This window comes from Cetorhinus maximus, chromosome 28 (assembly GCF_964194155.1).
Source record: "Cetorhinus maximus chromosome 28, sCetMax3.hap1.1, whole genome shotgun sequence".
Taxonomy (NCBI): domain Eukaryota; kingdom Metazoa; phylum Chordata; class Chondrichthyes; order Lamniformes; family Cetorhinidae; genus Cetorhinus; species Cetorhinus maximus.
This window is the reverse complement of record NC_135906.1, coordinates 4,860,305-4,878,946: the sequence shown is the minus strand read 5'-3', so window position 1 is coordinate 4,878,946 and position 18,642 is coordinate 4,860,305. Positions and strand designations below refer to the sequence as shown.

General features: G+C 50.3%; 1 protein-coding gene and 1 pseudogene across 1 annotated transcript in view; one reads left to right on the top strand and one right to left on the bottom strand.

Moving 5' to 3' along the window:
- LOC144668732 (uncharacterized) overlaps nt 1–18,642 on the bottom strand; it is a 434,727-nt gene that overhangs the window by 285,423 nt on the left and 130,662 nt on the right. The gene's annotated exons all lie outside the window — the stretch shown is intronic.
- LOC144669082 (U1 spliceosomal RNA) lies at nt 5,303–5,454 on the top strand (annotated as a pseudogene).

Here is an 18,642-nt window from a genome sequence, read left to right as displayed (position 1 = left end):
GCCTTACTCAGTAATTTGTACAGTTTTCGTAGGGGCGCTTGGTTACTGCAATACTCAGGCAGTTGCATACCTGCCAGGTTCACAATTACCTGTACAATTTCATGTTTAACATTATCATACAAGAGTTCACCGTCCATATACAGTACCAGTTCATTCTGTGGCCCAAGGGTCATGTCTGGGCAAGATAGTCTCTTGTCGTGTCCTGTGATAGCGGGGTGGTGTCGGTCCGGGGGTCCGCCGTTGCAGTCAACTCTCCGTGTTTGGCCCTCAAGATCCAATGCCAGGTATCTGTCATTCCCAAGTCCTCCTCCCCGGGACAGTGACCACAGTTGTTGTTGTCCTGGGGTGTGAAGGTAAATTGTGAAAAATCTCTCACACACTGTATCTGGACCTGTGCCCCCTTCGCACATGTCCAGGGTCCGTCCGAACCATCGCTGATCTGGAAGCATAGTGGGCCCTCATTTTTCCATCGGAGTTCCGTTCCCGAATGCGAGCTCTGCCCGAGGCTCTCACCATCGCTCATTCCAATGGATAGTTGCGTAAGCCCGGTGCCACACTTGAAGAGCATTGACCTTTCCGTTGTGACATTCACACCTCCTTTCACGCAATATCCGTCGCTGACATTCTTGTAGTATAAGCCCATACCGGCCACTGCTTCACGGTTTACGTTCTGTATGCCGGTGGCTGCGATAGCCAGGGCCCTGGTAATGATCATGGACACCCAGCTTTTTTCCATCTTGGCGTGGAGGTTACCCGGTTATTGTTATTTCTGTAATGAAGCACACTGCTGGTGATCACCAGGGTTTAGGTTGGATATAAGAGGCAGCTTTCTCCTTTACGTCCCTCCTTGTGCACAGCCCACGGTGACCCTCCCCGTAGTTGAGGATTCCCCCTTTTGTCTTTCAGATGGCCAGTCCTCCAGATCGGGAATGAATCCTAAACCACTTGGCCTACACAGTACGGACTGCTCGTTGCCCGTTTTCCCCCCGCTGCCTGGTAATTTAGTCTCTCTTACTTACATCATACCTTTTCAGTTGCGACCAGTGTTTCCACCTAGCTTTTCCCTTCATACCGACGCAGGCACGTGAATAATTCCGTACGGTCCAGTCCATTTTGGGGCAAAAACTGGTTGGCTAGGGGTGATATGAACAAACACCATGTCTCCGACCTCAGCCGGTGGTGACGGGAGTCCCCCTTTTGTCCTCTCTTCTAAATCCCTGATAGCCTGTTGGTCCTTCACTTCCTGTTGTAATTCCTTTAGCTGTCCATCCAATTGCTTAATATCGTTTTTAATTTTATCTCTGATGGGTCCCATATCCTCACTTCCGGTGGCTCTGCCCTCTGGCAAGCGCATAGCCCTCCCGGTCAGCAACTCATAAGGGGTTAAACCAGTTGTCCTGTTGGGGGTAGCCCTCAGTCGCATCAATATGCAGGGGAGCACATCCACCCATCCCCCACCAGTTGTTGTGTTTGCCATTGCAATAGCATTTTTTAACGTGCGGTTCATACATTCTTCCATTCCTGAGCTTTGTGGACGGTCAGGTACGTGAAATTTCTGTTTTACTCCGAGCAGCTCACACGTCCTTTTCATAATACTGTCCGTAAAATGCGCTCCTTGATCCGAATCTATCTGTAAAGGGATTCCCCATCTTGGTACTACTTCAAAAGCGAGGATCTTTGTGGCCGTGGTGGCGCTGCAGTCCCTGGTGGGGAAAGCTCTAGTGAACCTCCAGTGCACCTACACCCCCATAGTTACAATATGCCTCAAACTTCCAATTGCCATATTCATGGGCACTCTCGCCCTTTTCTTGTTTTACTCCAGTCACTGTATTCCAATTAACTGGGGCTTGCCCTAAGACTTGTGCCATTTCTGCTCTAAAGGCTCGGAAATCAGCTTGCTGCTGTCCCTGGTCTGCAGCGATATCATTACACCAGGTTCCGTCCTGATACGCTTGCTGCAGCCGTCCCCAAAACGCCTCAGGTAGTTTTATCCGGACTAACCCGCGAACGTCCCTGTTATGGAGATCGTGGCATTGCCGTATTTCCCTCAATTTTTGCCAAAACGACTCATTTCCATGTCTAGGTTTTAGTTGGGGTAATTTGTTTCCAATAGCTTCATGGTTGCGCTAGGTGACAGGGACACATACGTGGTTCTCAGTTGCGCCGGGAAGCCCCCGTTATAGCTCTCTGTCCGTGTATTGGCGCCTGGGCCGGCTGCCCATTTTGTGCCGGTACGGCCGCTTGAGCGCAGCGTAGATACACCTGGTCGCGGCCAGACGGGTCCATCCGTTTCAGGATAGACTTCCTGTTTGTGTCCCGCGCGTTCGCAGTCAGATCCACCGACGTCAAGCCGGTGTTCTCCGACCACTGCCTCCTACTGGTTGACTGTCACTTGGAGGAAGACCAGAGGGTGGGCAGGGGGGCATGGAAGCTAAACGTGCAACTGCTGACCCCAGAGCACAGCGAGGAGCTCAAGAGGTCTTACAAAGGCTGGAGAACCGTGAAACCCCTCTTTGAGTCCCTGACACAGTTGTGGGAAGCGATCAAGGGAAACATCAAGACGTTTTTCATCCTCAAAGGCACCCAGAAAGCTAGAAAGGAACAGAGTGAAAGGTCCCGACTCCAGAAAAACCTGCAGAATCTGCTCCTGCTGCAGTCGATGGGGGTCGATGTCAAGGAGGAACTCCAAGAGGTGAAGGGCCAGCAAGCCTCGCTCTTTGCCTCGGAGGCCTCCAAGATCATCTTCCGTTCCAGAGTCCGCTCCGTGGAGCAGGATGAGACGTGCTCACATTTCTTCTTCCAAAAGTAACAGAGAGAGCTCTGTGATCAGCAGCCTGAAGGAAGAAGACGGCTCACTAAAGTCATCGCAGTCCGACATTTTGAGGATCAGCAAATCCTTTTATGCCCGATTGTATGACGTGAAGCCCACAGACAGCACGGCCTCCCAGTCCTTCCTGTCCTCCATCACGGAGGTCTTAGACGACAGTACATGGGAGAGCCTGGACAAACCGCTAACTCCTGACGAACAGACTAAGGCCCTTGAGTCCTTCGAGAAGAGTAAAACTCCCGGAAGCGACGGCTTGCCAGCGGAGTTGTATTCGGCTCTGTGGGACTGGATGGGCCCGGACCTGCTAGAAGTGTACGAGAGTATGCTCCTGGCCGGCAGCATGTCAGAATCCATGAGGAAAGGCATCATCACCCTCATCTACAAGCACAAGGGGGGAAGGGAGGAAATTAGAAATTGGCGACCCATTTCACTGTTGAATGTGGACTATAAGATTCTGTCCAAGGTCATCGCCAACCGGGTCAAATCCGCTCTGGAATTGGTGATCCACCATGACCAGACCTGCACTGTGCCGGGCAGGAAGATCTCGGACAGCCTCGCGCTGCTCAGGGATACGATTGCCTATGTACAGGACAGGTGTGTGGATACCTGCCTCATCAGCTTGGATCAGGAGAAGGCCTTTGACAGAATATCGCACACCTACATGGTGGATGTGCTCTCCAAATTGGGGTTTGGGGAGGGAATTCGAAATTGGATCCAACTGCTCTACACTAACATCAGTAGCGCAGTCTCGATCAATGGGTGGGAAACAGATAGCTTTCCGATTAAATCTGGAGTCAGGCAGGGCTGTCTTCTCTCGCCTGTTCTTTTCGTGTGTTGCATAGAACCCTTTGCCGAGTCCATCAGGAAGGATCCGGGCATAAGAGGAGTGACGATCCCAGGCAGTGGAGGCACTCAGTTCAAAGCCTCCCTGCACATGGATGATGTCGCCGTCTTCTGCTCGGATCCGCTGTCGGTGCGCAGACTGATCCACATCCGCGACCAGTTCGAACTGGCCTCGGGAGCCAAGGTAAATCGTGGGAAGAGCGAGGCCATGTTCTTTGGGAAGTGGGCTGACCGATCCTTTGTCCCCTTCACTGTCAGGGCTGACGGCCTGAAGGTGCTGGGGATATGGTTCGGAGGGACCGGGGCATGCGTTAGAAACTGGAAGGAGCGAGTGGCTATGGTGAAAAGGAAACTGGGCATGTGGGAGCGACGCTCCCTCTCCATTGCGGGTAAGAACCTGGTCATCAGGTGTGAGGCACTCTCGCTGTTGCTGTACGTGGCGCAGGTCTGGCCCATTCCACACTCCTGCGTGGTGGTGATCACACGAGCCATCTTCCGCTTTATCTGGAGGTCAAAAATGGATCGTGTCCGCAGAGACGCGATGTACAAGCCTCTAGATAAAGGGGGAAAAACCGTGCCCAACATCGCCCTCATACTGATGGCCACCTTTGTGTGTGGCTGCGTCAAGCGGTGCATAGACTCTCAGTACGCAAACACCAAGTGTCACTACGTGCTGAGGTTCTACCTGTCCCCGGTGTTGCGAAGGATGGGTCTGGCCACGCTGCCGCTGAACGCTCCAAGTAGTTGGACCGTGCCCTACCACCTGTCCCTCGTGGAAAAATTTATGCAGAAAAACACCTTTGACCACAAGTCCATCAGGCAGTGGTCAGCACGTAACGTCCTAGAGGCCCTGAGGGAAAAGGAGAGGGTGGACCCTGTGGGATGGTTCCCCGAGCAGACTGTCAAAGTCATTTGGCAGAATGCCTCATCGCCAGAACTTTCCAACAAGCACCAAGACGTAGCTTGGCTGGTGGTGAGAAAGGCCCTCCCCGTCAGATCCTTCCTACACGTCAGGAGTCTCACCCCCTCTGCACGTTGCCCTCGAGGTGGCTGTGGTGGGGAAGAGACCGTTGTTCACCTCCTTGTGGATTGTGCCTTTGCAAAGAAAGTCTGGAGAGAGATGCAGTGGTTGCTGTTGAGGTTCATCCCGAGCAGTTCTGTGACACGGGACTCTGTGCTCTACGGGCTGTTCCCAGGGACACACACCGAGACAAACATCAACTGCAGCTGGAGGATCATCAACTCGGTGAAAGAGGCGCTTTGGTCTGCCCGAAACTTGTTGGTCTTCCAGCACAAAGAGTTGTCCCCGACCGATTGTTGCGGACTGGCACAATCCAAAGTCCAGGACTACGTGTTGTGGGATGCACTAAATCTTGGAGCAGCTGCCGCAAAGGCGCAATGGGGAAGGGTCGCTGTCTAAGACCTTTCTACCACAGCGCACCGAGGGACTGGGAACTGTTTAAATCCCCTCGGGCTGTACAGCTCAAAATGAAAGGCTGTAAATGATTGTAATATTGTTTGTACTGATGCACCTGGTGATACATTTTGTAAAAGTTTAACCTGGATTGTACCCTTGTAATGTTGTTATTGAAATGGTTTGGAATGTGATTGATGATATTTTATGAATAAAGTATATTTTTGCAAAAAAAAGAAAAAAAAGGTTCTCCCAGGACGAGGCTAGCCCATTGCACTTCGGGTGTGCTAACGCCTGCGATGTCCCCAAATGCGGGATACTCGACTGCAAAATTTGTGGTAGTGGGGGACTGCGTTCGCGCTCTCCCCTGATTCACAATTCAAAAAATAGATTTCATCATATCTTTCATTTTCTCTTCTATTTCCTGTCAGCAACCTTTTCTGAAAAAAGAAATATATAACCCCCAATGTGTGCTCTTCAAAATCTATACTGGACTGGTTATTTAGTTTTTTCTTTCCTCCTCGCAAATATTATCCAACCCCCATTCTTTTCCTCCCTGTCATTATCAGCCGGCAATTATTCCATCTCTGCATCATTTTCGCCAGACCGTTTGTTTTGTGGCCGCCAAATTACTCGCGCCATTTTTAACCCCGCGTTTGCCCACTCAAAAATCTCTCTCAAACAACCCCCATCTAACACCCAACCCACCATCACAACAGTCCCCACACTCCCAGCACCGCCCCACCCCCTATCTCTCTGGACGTCTGTATAAATACAAACTCATATCAGTCAGCTATTAACTCATATGCATTCACCATTTTAAACATGTAGCAGCGACCCCTCACTATTTCAAACATGAACAAGCACCCTGTCCCCATGTTCATTCAAATTACCCCCCTCCGAAACGAACAGCAGCCTCCCACCTCCTCTGTATAATCTCCCCCTTAATCAGCCCCCTGTGTGACTCCTACCTTCTGAAACTCCTGCCTCCTCTCCCCATGTGTAAAGTCTTTCCCTGCCCCTTCTGCAGCTCACTTCCCCTGCTGTGGGTCCATCAATTCACCTGTGATTATTCCTTGAAGGCTTAAATAGCGCAAAGCGAAGAAATAAACAGAAAGAAAACTGGAGAAAGGCAGATAGAAACCTAAACCCTCAGTAAAATGACCACCGGGAATCCCGTTTAACCGTCAGAATGATCGCGCAGCCCAAATTACACGCATTATCCCTGAATTATAACAAGATTTTAGGCAGCTTCACTTTAGGACTTTTCATTTCCTCTTGTGGGGCTCCTGTTCCTCACACACTGGAGGCTAACATGTAAGTTTTAGATTGCAAGGCTGGGCTACTTTAACCCCAAGATTTTCTTTTTGAAACTCCAGGCCCACAGTCCAACAGGAACTGGTTAACCGGAGCCACCGAAAACCAGGGTCCCGGAGAGGAATTGAAATCTCGGGGTAAGAAACGGACACAAACTCACGTGGGCCCATGGGGCACGGCCTTGGAGAAGGTCTCAGGAAACTCCTGAAGAAGAAGAGTCCTTGTCCCAGTCTGGATCTTCAGATTGCAGGTTTCAAAATAAAAATTCTTTGAGGGGTGGGGGAGAAAATTAATTCCATTAAAACAGAGAGCAAAGAACATTTTCAAACAAAATAACGCAAGAGCCAATGAATCACTCTCAGTTACAACTCAGCAACATCCAAATACAAACAAGTCAAAGAGTTATAAAGCAGATTGAGACAGAGGGAACACACACGCACATTAAACCAGAGTGGGGACTAGCTCCGCACTCTGGAGGCGGTTTTCGGATTGGGTTCCTAGCCAGGTATATCCTGAATGAGCAGTTTGCAGACTCCACCCCTGGCATGTTGGGATGTCTCTCAATCTGCTCCCCAGGAGGCCTGTCCATTGATATGTTAATCCCAGGGCAGGACAACTTTCTGATTCTTCCTGTCCTTTGACGTGTTCATCCCAGGAAAACAATGTTTCAGCCATTTTCTGGTTAAGGTTAAAACTTTAACTCATCTTGTCGGGAATGTCACTGCAGTTCGAAATATCAAACACTAAACCCCCAACACAAGACTGTGCAAAGCATGTGGATTGTTACTGAGATTCCGTCTGTGATTTTTAGTGATGTCAGTGTGGATTGTGTAATCTGTGTGTGTGTGAGTGTTGCTGGTCCCATAATGTAACGCAAATGTCTCCTCGCAGCCTCTCAGTACGCCACTCATGGTCTCCTGGTACTTTTTGGATTGTCTGGAGAAGACATTGAAAGAATTAGAGTTAAACAATGCTAACACTAGCTGCACTGCGACGAGTATATGAGAGCTTATTCTTATCCAGGGGTGTATGTCCGCATTCAGCCCCCATTCCCACACTTGCTCCCACCATGTCGGATCTCTCAAGTGCTCTTCCATATCATTGATTAGCCTTTTACACACCGCCTGTAACACGTAATGCTGATTCCTCACCTTTCGTAAGACACCTTTCAACTTTGTCAGACTTTCGGGAAGGTTGGGAATTGGGGCCTGCTTAGGTTCGTCATAGTGTTCCAGGGCATGGTGGAGTGTGTCGGAGGGGTTGACTGAGACCTGACCCCTTTGTTGGACGTACATCATTCACGCGTGTCTGATAGTAACTGGGAGCCGGGGTTCCCTTGTATCCTGAGCGGGTGTGATGGTTTTCTCTGTGGGTAATTTCTAATATACAACCCTCCGTTCGGTTGTACCCGCATTTGTCCAGCACCCCCCCCCGTTCCAACTGGATGGGAGCTAATTGTGAGGCTACCTTTCCTCCTGCACCCGCTCAGTGATTCCCCGTGTATGCCCTCATTCTTGCATATGGCATGCATATCTATGGGGTAGTACCGGAGGGAGTCATTGTCTCAGATTAACCCAATGTTCTCCACTTGGTACTGAGGGTGTGGGCCCGTGTCTGCTGTGACTGAGGGGATTGCCCATACCTATCACGTTCATTTGGTTTGAGGTGCACTTCTGAATCACCGCATACACCCTGGTCACTCCTTTCAATGTACATGCGTCGATGACGCCTGGGTTCTTGTCCATCCCCCACAACCGGGCACTGTTGATCCAGCCCGGTACCTCCCCACTTTGGATCTGGCCCAGATTGTGTCTTAATTGCCCGATCATCCACCGGCCGTAAGCTGGCTTTTTTGGGTGCTGTCCTCTTGTTGTTCCTCCCTTTCTGTTAATTGGCTGGTGGCTTTAGCATGGGTCTCTATAACGTGTACGCTTTCCAATACAGATGCCACACTCTTGCCCCCTAGGGCCGCTGCCGTTTCACCACCCCTCGCTACTCTTATGAGCAAGCTGCCTCATGATCCCTTTAAGATTCGTGACCTCGGAGTTGATTCCTTGAATGTCGAGAGAGTTTACCAGGGAAGTCCCTGTGTTCACCCTTGTCAGTACATTGTTAACTAACTCTCTCTTCTGGTGGTGCCCTGAATCTAGTGGCTCCCGTGGCGTCGGCCGGCTGATTAATCACAGCCTTACTCAGTAATTTGTACAGTTTTCGTAGGGGCGCTTGGTTTCTGCAATACTCTGGCAGTCGCATACCTGCCAGGTTCACAATTACCTGTACAATTTCATGTTTAACATTATCATACAAGAGTTCACCGTCCGTATACAGTACCAGTCCATTCTGTGGCCCAGGGGTCATGTCTGGGCAAGATAGTCTCTGTGGTGTCGTCGTGTCCTGTGATAGCAGGGTGGTGTCGGTCCGGGGGTCCGCCGTTGCAGTCAACTCTCCGTGTTTGGCCCTCAAGATCCAATGCCAGGTATCTGTCATTCCCAAGTCTTCCTCCCCGGGACAGTGACCCCAGTTGTTGTTCTCCTGGGGTGTGAAGGTAAATTGCGAAAAATCTCTCACACACTGTATCTCTCACACACTGTAGCTTTCTCCTTTACGTCCCTCCTTGTGCACAGCCCACGGTGACCCTCCCCGTAGTTGAGGATTCCCCCTTTTCTCTTTCAGATGGCCAGTCCTCCAGATCGGGAATGAATCCTAAACCACTTGGCTAACACAGTACGGACTGCTCGTTGCCCGTTTTCCTCCCACTGCCTGGTAATTTAGTCTTTCTTACTTACATCATACCTTTTCAGTTGTGACCAGTGTTTCCACCTAGCTTTTCCCTTCATATCGGCGCAGGCACGTGAATAATTCCGTACGGTCCAGTCCATTTTGGGGCAAAACCTGGTTGGCTAGGGGTGATTTGAACAAACACCATGTCTCCGACCTCAGCCGGTGGTGACGGGGGTCCCCCTTTTGTCCTCTCTTCTAAATCCCTGATAGCCTGTTGGTCCTTCACTTCCTGTTGTAATTCCTTTAGCTGTCCATCCAATTGCTTAATATCATTTTTAATTTTATCTCTGATGGGTCCCATATCCTCACTTCCGGTGGCTCTGCCCTCTGGCAAGCGCATCGCCCTCCCGGTCAGCAACTCATAAAGGGGTTTATCTTAAATCCAGCATTTTTCAGTGTCCTTATGACTATCAGGAGAGCTCCGATGTGGCCCCTTTCCGATTCTGACGCTATTAGGATATCATCTGCATATTATAAGATTGTACTGTTGTTAGACTCTACGTCGCACGGACTCAGCTTCTCACTCGTGACCCGATGGAGGATGTTGGGGCTGTTGTGGAATCCCTGTGGGAGCCTCGCCCATGTTCACCGTCTCCCTCCCACTGTGAAAGCGAATTGATCTTGGGATTCCTGGTCCAGTGGTATCGACCAAAATCCATTGGCTACATCTAACACTGTAAATATTTTATGTTCGGGTTTTTACAATTAAAGCACACCTCGGGTTTAGGAACGGCTGCTGCAGTGGCCACCATTTCAGTGGGGTTTGTAACCTCACTGCCGACACCTTTATCTTAGTTTTCCCTATGTGGTTATCTACCCCGGTGGCCCATCTTCCTCGATCATATGTGTTCTTGTCTACTAGCCCGGTGTCTAGGATTGACTGGTGGGCCCGGGCCCGGTGTCTAGGATGGCCTGGTGGGCCCGGGCCTGGTGTCTAGGATGGCCTGGTGGGCCCGGGCCCGGTGTCTAGGATGGCCTGGTGGGCCCAGTGTCTAGGATGGCCTGGTGGGCCCGGGCCCGGTGTCTAGGATCGCCTGGTGGGCCCGGGCCCGGTGTCTAGGATTGCCTGGTGGGCCCGGGCCCGGTGTCTAGGATTGCCTGGTGGGCCAGGCTAAGGCCATCCTTGTACAATTGCATAAACTGTACATCGTCTCGGTTCAGCGCAGCACCTACACCCCCGTAGTTACAATATGCCTCAAACTTCCGATTGCCATATTCATGGGCACTCTCGCCCTTTTCTTGTTTTATGGGGCTTGCCCTAAGTCTTGTGCCATTTCTGCTCTAAAGGCTCGGAAATCAGCTTGCTGCTGTGCCTGGTCTGCCTGGTTGTCCGGGCACCGGGGGCACAAGCTCTATCTTAATTGGGGCCACGGGTTATGGTGGTGGTGATTCCCAACCCGCTTCCCGTTGTTCCTCATATCCTGCCGCCTGTTCCACCAGCCCGTTCCAATCTATATTATCTGCGTATTGTGCAGCTACTGGTGGCTGTGGTAAAGCTGCCGAAACTGACATGAGATTTTTTGCCTGGACCAGCTCTTCATTTTGGGATTTGTTGGCCAACATTCGATTTACTTTCTTACTTAACTCTATGTGTTGTCTTAACATTAGGATCCAGGCTTCATCATCTTTGTCTTTTTTCTGATTATCCCACCATTTTCTCTGATCAGCGGGTGAGTCAAATGGGTTCCAATTGTTCTTTCTCATTTTGCCTATCGATTTCTTATTTTTGTCAGCTCAATGCTGTGTCAAGGATCCCTCTGGTCCCCACTCGAGTTTGTCACCACTGGCCATCTCTGGGTAAGACGGTCGGGGTATAGTTGTTGTCAGCGGTACGGTTCTTACCCTGGATCCTTTCTGACCGAACTCGTTACTTGCGGCTAATACCGGATGTAATTATAACAATCTATAAGACAAGCAAACTACCCCACCCTTACCACCCCTTGAACTATTGCCTGGAGCCCAGGTTTCTGATACGCGGGGTGCCTGACACTTCCTGGATCGGGACGGAGTCGGATTTAGTATGAATAAAAATGAATTCACACTGTGACTCATCCCATTTCCCCGTCGGTGTCCTGCATCCTTCGGGCCCTGCTCGCAGCACCAATTGAAAGGTCCGAGGAATACTCTGGGACAAAATTTCAACACTCGGATTCCAGATACAATATTCAAGTGGTTCCTTTACTACACTTTTTTTTTTGCAAAAATAAACTTTATTCATAAAATATCTTCAACCACATTCCAAACCATTTCAAAAACACCATTACAAGGGTACAATCCGGTTCAACTTTTACAAAATGTATCACCAGGTGCATCAGTACAAACAATATTACAATCATTTACAGCCTTTCATTTTGAGCTGTACAGGCCGAGGGGATTTAAACAGTTCCCAGCCCCTCGGTGCGCTGTGGTAGAAAGGTCTTAGACAGCGGCCCTTCCCCATTGCGCCTTTGCGGCAACTGCCCCAAGCTTTAGTGCGTCCCTCAGCACGTAGTCCTGGACTTTGGATTGTGCCAGTCCGCAACACTCGGTCGGGGACAACTCTTTGCGCTGGAAGACCAACAAGTTTCGGGCAGACCAAAGCGCGTCTTTCACCGAGTTGATGATCCTCCAGCTGCAGTTGATGTTTGTCTCGGTGTGTGTCCCTGGGAACAGCCCGTAGAGCACAGAGTCCTGTGTCACAGAACTGCTCGGGATGAACCTCGACAGAAACCACTGCATCTCTCTCTAGACCTTCTTTGCAAAGGCACAATCCACAAGGAGGTGAACAACGGTCTCTTCCCCACCACAGCCACCTCGAGGGCAACGTGCAGAGGGGGTGAGACTCCTGACGTGTAGGAAGGATCTGACGGGGAGGGCCTTTCTCACCACCAGCCAAGCTACGTCTTGGTGCTTGTTGGAAAGTTCTGGCGATGAGGCATTCTGCCAAATGACTTTGACAGTCTGCTCGGGGAACCATCCCACAGGATCCACCCTCTCCTTTTCCCTCAGGGCCTCTAAGACGTTACGTGCTGACCACTGCCTGATGGACTTGTGGTCAAAGGTGTTTTTCTGCATAAATTTTTCCACCAGGGACAGGTGGTACGGCACGGTCCAACTACTTGGAGCGTTCAGCGGCAGCGTGGCCAGACCCATCCTTCGCAACACCGGGGACAGGTAGAACCTCAGCACATAGTGACACTTGGTGTTTGTATACTGAGGGACTACACACCGCTTGATGCAGCCACACAAAGGTGGCCATCGGTATGAGGGCGATGTTGGGCACGTTTTTTCCCCCTTTATCTAGAGGCTTGTACATCGCGTCCATGCGGACACGATCCATTTTTGACCTCCAGATAAAGCGGAAGATGGCTCGAGTGATCGCCACCACGCAGGAGAGTGGAATGGGCTAGACCTGCGCCACGTACAGCAACAGCGAGAGTGCCTCACACCTCATGACCAGGTTCTTACCCGCATTGGAGAGGGAGCTTCGCTCCCACATGCCCAGTTTCCTTTTCACCATAGACACTCGCTCCTTCCAGTTTCTAACGCATGCCCTGGTCCCTCCGAACCATATCCCCAGCACCTTCAGGCCGTCAGCCCTGACAGTGAAGGGGACAAAGGATCGGTCAGCCCAGTTCCCAAAGAACATGGCCTCACTCTTGCCACGATTTACCTTGGTACCCGAGGCCAGTTCGAACTGGTCGCAGATGTGGATCAGTCTGCGCACCGACAGCGGATCCGAGCAGAAGACGGCGACGTCGTCCATGTACAGGGAGGCTTTGACCTGAGTGCCTCCACTGCCTGGGATCGTCACTCCTCTGATGCCCGGATCCTTCCTGATGGACTCAGAAAAGGGTTCTATGCAACACACGAACAGGACAGGGGAGAGAGGACAGCCCTGCCTGACTCCAGATTTAATCGGAAAGCTATCAGATTCCCACCCATTGACTGAGAGTGCGCTAGTAATGTTAGTGTAGAGCAGTTGGATCCAATTGCAAATTCCCTCCCCAAACCCCATTTTGGAGAGCACATCCACCATGTAGGTGTGCGATAATCTGTCAAAGGCCTTCTCCTGATCCAAGCTGATGAGGCAGGTGTCCACACCCCTGTCCTGCACATAGGCAATCGTATCCCTGAGCAGCGCGAGGCAGTCAGAGATCTTCCTGCCCGGCACAGTGCAGGTCTGGTCAGGGTGGATCACCAATTCCAGAGCGGATTTGACCCGATTGGCGATGACCTTGGACAGAATCTTATAGTCCACATTCAACAGTGAAATGGGTCGCCAATTTCTAATTTCCTCCCCTTCCCCCCTTGTGCTTGTAGATGAGGGTGATGATGCCTTTCCTCATGGATTCTGACATACTACCGGCCAGGAGCATACTCTCGTACACTTCTAGCAGGTCTGGGCCGATCAAGTCCCACAGAGCCGAATACTACTCCGCCGGCTAGCCGTCGCTTCCGGGAGTTTTACTCTTCTCCAAGGACTCAAGGGCCTTAGTCAGTTCATCAGGAATTAGCGGTTTGTCCAGGCTCTCCCGTGTACTGTCGTCTAAGACCTCCGTGATAGAGGACAGGAAGGACTGGGAGGCCGTGCTGTCCGTGGGCTTCACGTCATACAATCCGGAATAAAAGGATTTGCTGATCCTCAAAATGTCGGAGGGCGATGACTTTACTGAGCCGTCTTCTTCCTTCGGGCTGCTGATCACAGAGTGTACCTTTTGGAAGAAGAAACGTGAGCACGTCTCATCCTGCTCCATGTAACGGACTCTGGACCGGAAGATGATCTTGGAGGCCTCCGAGGCAAAGGGCGAGGCTTGCTGGCTCTTCACCTCTTGGAGTTCCTCCTTGACATCGACCCCCATCGACTGCAGCCGGAGCAGATCCTGCAATTTTTTCTGGAGTCGGGACATTTCCCTCTGTTCCTTTCTAGCTTTCTGGGTGCCTTTGAGGATGAAAAACCTCTTGATGTTTCCCTTGATCGCTTCCCACCAGTGTATCAGGGACTCAAAGAGGGGTTTCACGGTTCTCCAACCTTTGTAATCCCTCTTGAGCTCCTCAATGTTCTCTGGGGTCAGCAGTTGCAGGTTCAGCTTCCATGCCCCTCGGCCAAGCCTCTGGTCTTCTTGAACCACTGCAGTCCATGTAGTGTAGGTACACCCACAGTGTTTTTAGAGTGGGAGTTTCAGGATTTTGACCCAGCGACAGCGAAGGAAAGGTGATATGTTTCCAAATCAGGATGGTGCGTGATTTGGAGGGGGACTTCCAGGCGCTGGTGTTCCCATGTATCTGCTGCCCTTGTCCTTCTAGATGGTAGTGGTCATGGGTTTGGAAGGTGCTGTCTAAGGAGCCTTGGTGAGTTCCCGCAGTGTATCTTGTAAATGATACACACTGCTGTTACTGAGCGTTGGTGGTGGAGGGAGCGAATGTTTGTGGATGGGGTGCCAATCAGCGCGCTGCTCTGTCCTGGATGGTGTTGAGCTTTTTGAGTGTTGTGGCAGCTGCACTCATCCAGGCAAGTGGGGAGTATTCCATCACATTCCTGACTTGTGCCTTGTAGGTGGTGGACAGGCTTCGGGGAGTCAGGTGGTGAGTTACTCTCCACAGGATTCCTAGCCTGTGGTCAGCTCTTGTAGCCACAGTATTTATACAGCTAGTCCAGTTCAGTTTCTGGTCAATGGCACCCTCAGGATGTTAATAGTGGGGGATTCAGTGATGGCAATGCCATTGAATGTCAAGGGGCGATGGTTGGATTCTCTCTTGTTGGAGATGGTCATTGCCTGACACTTGTCTGGCACCAATGTTACTTGCCACTTGTCAGCCCAAGCCTGGATATTGTCCAGGTCTTGCTGCATTTGGACATGGACTGCTTCAGTATCTTCAACCATCAGCAAACATCCCCACTTCTGACCTTATGATGGAAGGAAGGTCATTGATGAAGCAGCTGAAGATGGTTGTGCCGAGGACACGACGCTGAGGAACTCCTGCACTGATGTCCTGAACCAAGATGACTGACCTCCAACAACCACAACCATTTTCCTTTGTGCTAGGTACGCCTCCAACCAGTGGAAGGTTTTCTCCCGATTCCCATTAACTCCAGTTTTGCTAGGGCTCCTTGATGCCACACTCAGTCAAAAACAGCCTTGATGTCAAGGGCAGTCAATCTCACCTCACCTCTGGAGTTCAGCTCTTTTATCCGTGTTTGAACCAAGGCTGTAATGAGGTCAGGAGCTGAGTGACCCTGGCGGAGTCCAAACTGGGCATCAGTGAGCAGGTTATTGCTAAGCAAGTGCTGCTTGGCAACACTGTTGATGACCCCTTCCATCACTTTACTGATGACCAAGAGTAGGCTGATGGGGCGGTAATTGGCCAGATGGGATTTTTCCTGCTTTTTGTGTACAGGACAAATCCGGGCAATTTTCCACATAGCCGGGTAGATGTCAGTGTTGTAGCTGTACTGGAACAGCTTGGCTAGGGGCGTGGCAATTACTAAAGCACAAGTCTTCAGTAGCATTGCCGGAATATTGTCAGGGCTGATAAAGACCTGTACTGATATACATAGAAGACAGAGGGTAGCAGTGGAAGGGTGCTTTTCTGAATGGAGAGCTGTGACTAGTGGAGTTCCACAGGGATCAGTGCTGGGACCATTGCTGTTTGTAGTATACATAAATGATTTGGAGGAAAATGTAACTGGACTAATTAGTAAGTTTGCAGACGAGACCAAGGTTGGAGGAGTTGCAGATAGTGAAGAGGATTGTCAAAGGATACAACGGGACATAGATCGGTTGGAGACTTGGGCGGAGAAATGGCAGATGGAGTTTAATCCGGACAAATGCGAGGTAATGCATTTTGGAAGGTCTAATACAGGCAGGAATTACACAGTAAATGGCAGAACCATTAGTGCATCGACGGGCAGAGGGATCTGGGTGTACAGGTCACTGAAAGTGGCAACGCAGGTGGATAAGGTAGTCAGGAAGGCATATGGCATGCTTGCCTTCATCGGCAGGGGTATTGAGTATAAAAGCTGGAAAGTCATGCTGCAGCTGTATAGAATCTTGGTTAGGCCACACTTGGAATATTGCGTGCAATTCTGGTCACCACATTACCAGAAGGATATGGAGGCGTTGGAGAGGGTGCAGAGGAGGTTTACCAGGATGCTGCCTGGTCTGGAGGTTATTAGCTATGAGGAGAGGTTGGAGAAACTCGGATTGTTCTCACTAGAGCGACGGAGATTGAGGGGCGACTTGATCGAAGTTTACAAAATTATGAGTGGCATGGACAGAGGAGATAGTCAGAAGCTTTTTCCCTGGGTGAAAGAGTCAATTACTAGGGGACATAGATTTAAGGTGAGAGGAGGAAACTATAGAGGAGATGTGTGGGGCAAGTTTTCTACGCAGAGGGTAGCGAGTGTCTGGAATTCGCTGCCAGAGGAGGTGGTGGAAGCAGGTACGATAGTGGTGTTTAAGAGGCAGCTTGACAAATACATGAATAGGATGGGAATAGAGGGATACGGACCCCGGAAGTGCAAAATGTTTTAGCTGACGGGCAATATGATTGGCACAGGCTTGGAGGGCCAAAGGGCCTGTTCCTGTGCTGTACTTTTCTTTGTTCTTTGATAAAGACCTGTGTGTGTGTTAATACTCATGTATTCTCTCGATGATTTATCCAGTTCTAATTGTTGGATGGTTGGCTCATATCCACTATTGTATAGGACTTGCCTCCAGCCAGCTTTGCATACAATTGGTCTATCCTTGGAATGGGGCAGTTGTCTGGTTTTGCTGCCTTATTCACTGTCAACTTATACTTCCCACCAATTCCTATGGTTTGGTCAGGCTTAACCACTGGAACTATGAGTGCTGCCCACTCTGAGAATTGGACAGCTTGGGCGATGCCCAGTTTTTCTAACTGGCACAGTTCTGCATCCGCCTTCTCCTTCAATGCATAAGGCACAGGTCCGGTCTTAAAGAAACGTGGTGTCACCTGTGGATCCACATATATCGTGGGCTTTTAACTTCCCTGATTAATCCCAAAATACCATGGCGTATTTCCTTAGCAGTTCAGGAACTCCTGTTTTCAGGTGAAATATCTCAGACCAGTCAAGCTTGATCTTCTGTAACCAGTCTCGGCCTAACAGACTGGGTCCTTCTCCAGTCACTATTATCACAGGCAGCTGGGCTGTCTGTTGCCTGTAAGACACTGGTGCTGTGGCGATCCCCTTTACCTGAATAGATTCTCCAGTGCAATATCTTTAATTTAGCGGTTCTCTGCTCCAGGTTTACTAACTTTCTACCTTTAGTCAGGGATCTGAAAGTGTGCTCTCCCACCACTGTAGTTGAGGCCTCCATATCCACCTCCATTATTAATGGCTTCTCATTAACTTGGATTGTGACAGTGATGGATTCGGTTTTTACAGCTGTTACATTACACAGTGAATAGATGTCGGTGTCAGCAGCTTCAGGTTCTGCTGTATTCTTTAATTCAATCTTCTTGGTTTGATGCTTTGTGGGCTGTTTCGACCCTTCTTATGGCAATAATGACATTCTGCCTCCTTGAATTTACAGCTGTCTGGCACATGGTCACCTCCACATCTATAACAACTTAATCTTGGAGCCGCTGATGAAATTCTTTCTTTTGATAAAGGACTTTTCATGGTTTTAACAGCAGACATTGCATCTCCCCTCGATGCTGTGGGTCTGGTTTCCACGCCACACTCAGCAGCAGGTTCCTGCCCCACATGAAGAACAGCGCCATGTTGTATGTGTACAAAGCCTGCCAGTCTCTCACTGCACTTTCCATGGCGAGGGAGATTCCTTGGGTACGCTTAAAGACGATGTTTACCTCGGTGAGTGAAAGGCGCTCTGTGGCATCGTCTTGAACTCCACAAACTAATCGGTCCTGCAGCAAATCATTTACCGTGTTCCCGATGTCAGTGTTCTGTCAGTGCACCCCATCTCTGGGAAGCAGCAACGCCCCTGAGGGGGAATGGATCAGAGAGATTTCTCCAGCAGAGAACAATCCAAACCTCGCTCCTTGCACGAACCCCCCGTTGTCACCTGAGCGGAACATTTCCAACGGGGCGGTTCTGGGCTGTTTCCTCAGCCCGTCAAAAGCGAGACAATTTGCAAACACTATGGGTTTGTAGGAGCAAACCAAAGGACTGGAACTGACAAAAACAACAGGACTGGTAAGTGAGAAAATGCATTAAAATGGGGATCAAGATTGAGTCCATCAACGTGTGTAGCGTTAAATCTGCTACGCGATGTGTTGCAACCTTGGATTACCTTGCCAAGGTCAAAGCTGACCTGTTGTTTCTGCAGGAGTGTGCAATACTGCACCTCAGCTCCTACAGGCAATGGGCACGATGGTGGTCCCAAGGGGCATCACTCTGGTCGGGAGGAAACGACTCTCGTTCCTCCGGCCTGGGTATTCAGCTGCAGGGAGGCAATGTCACCATGTCCGAGGTTGAGGAGGTGGTGGGCGGGCC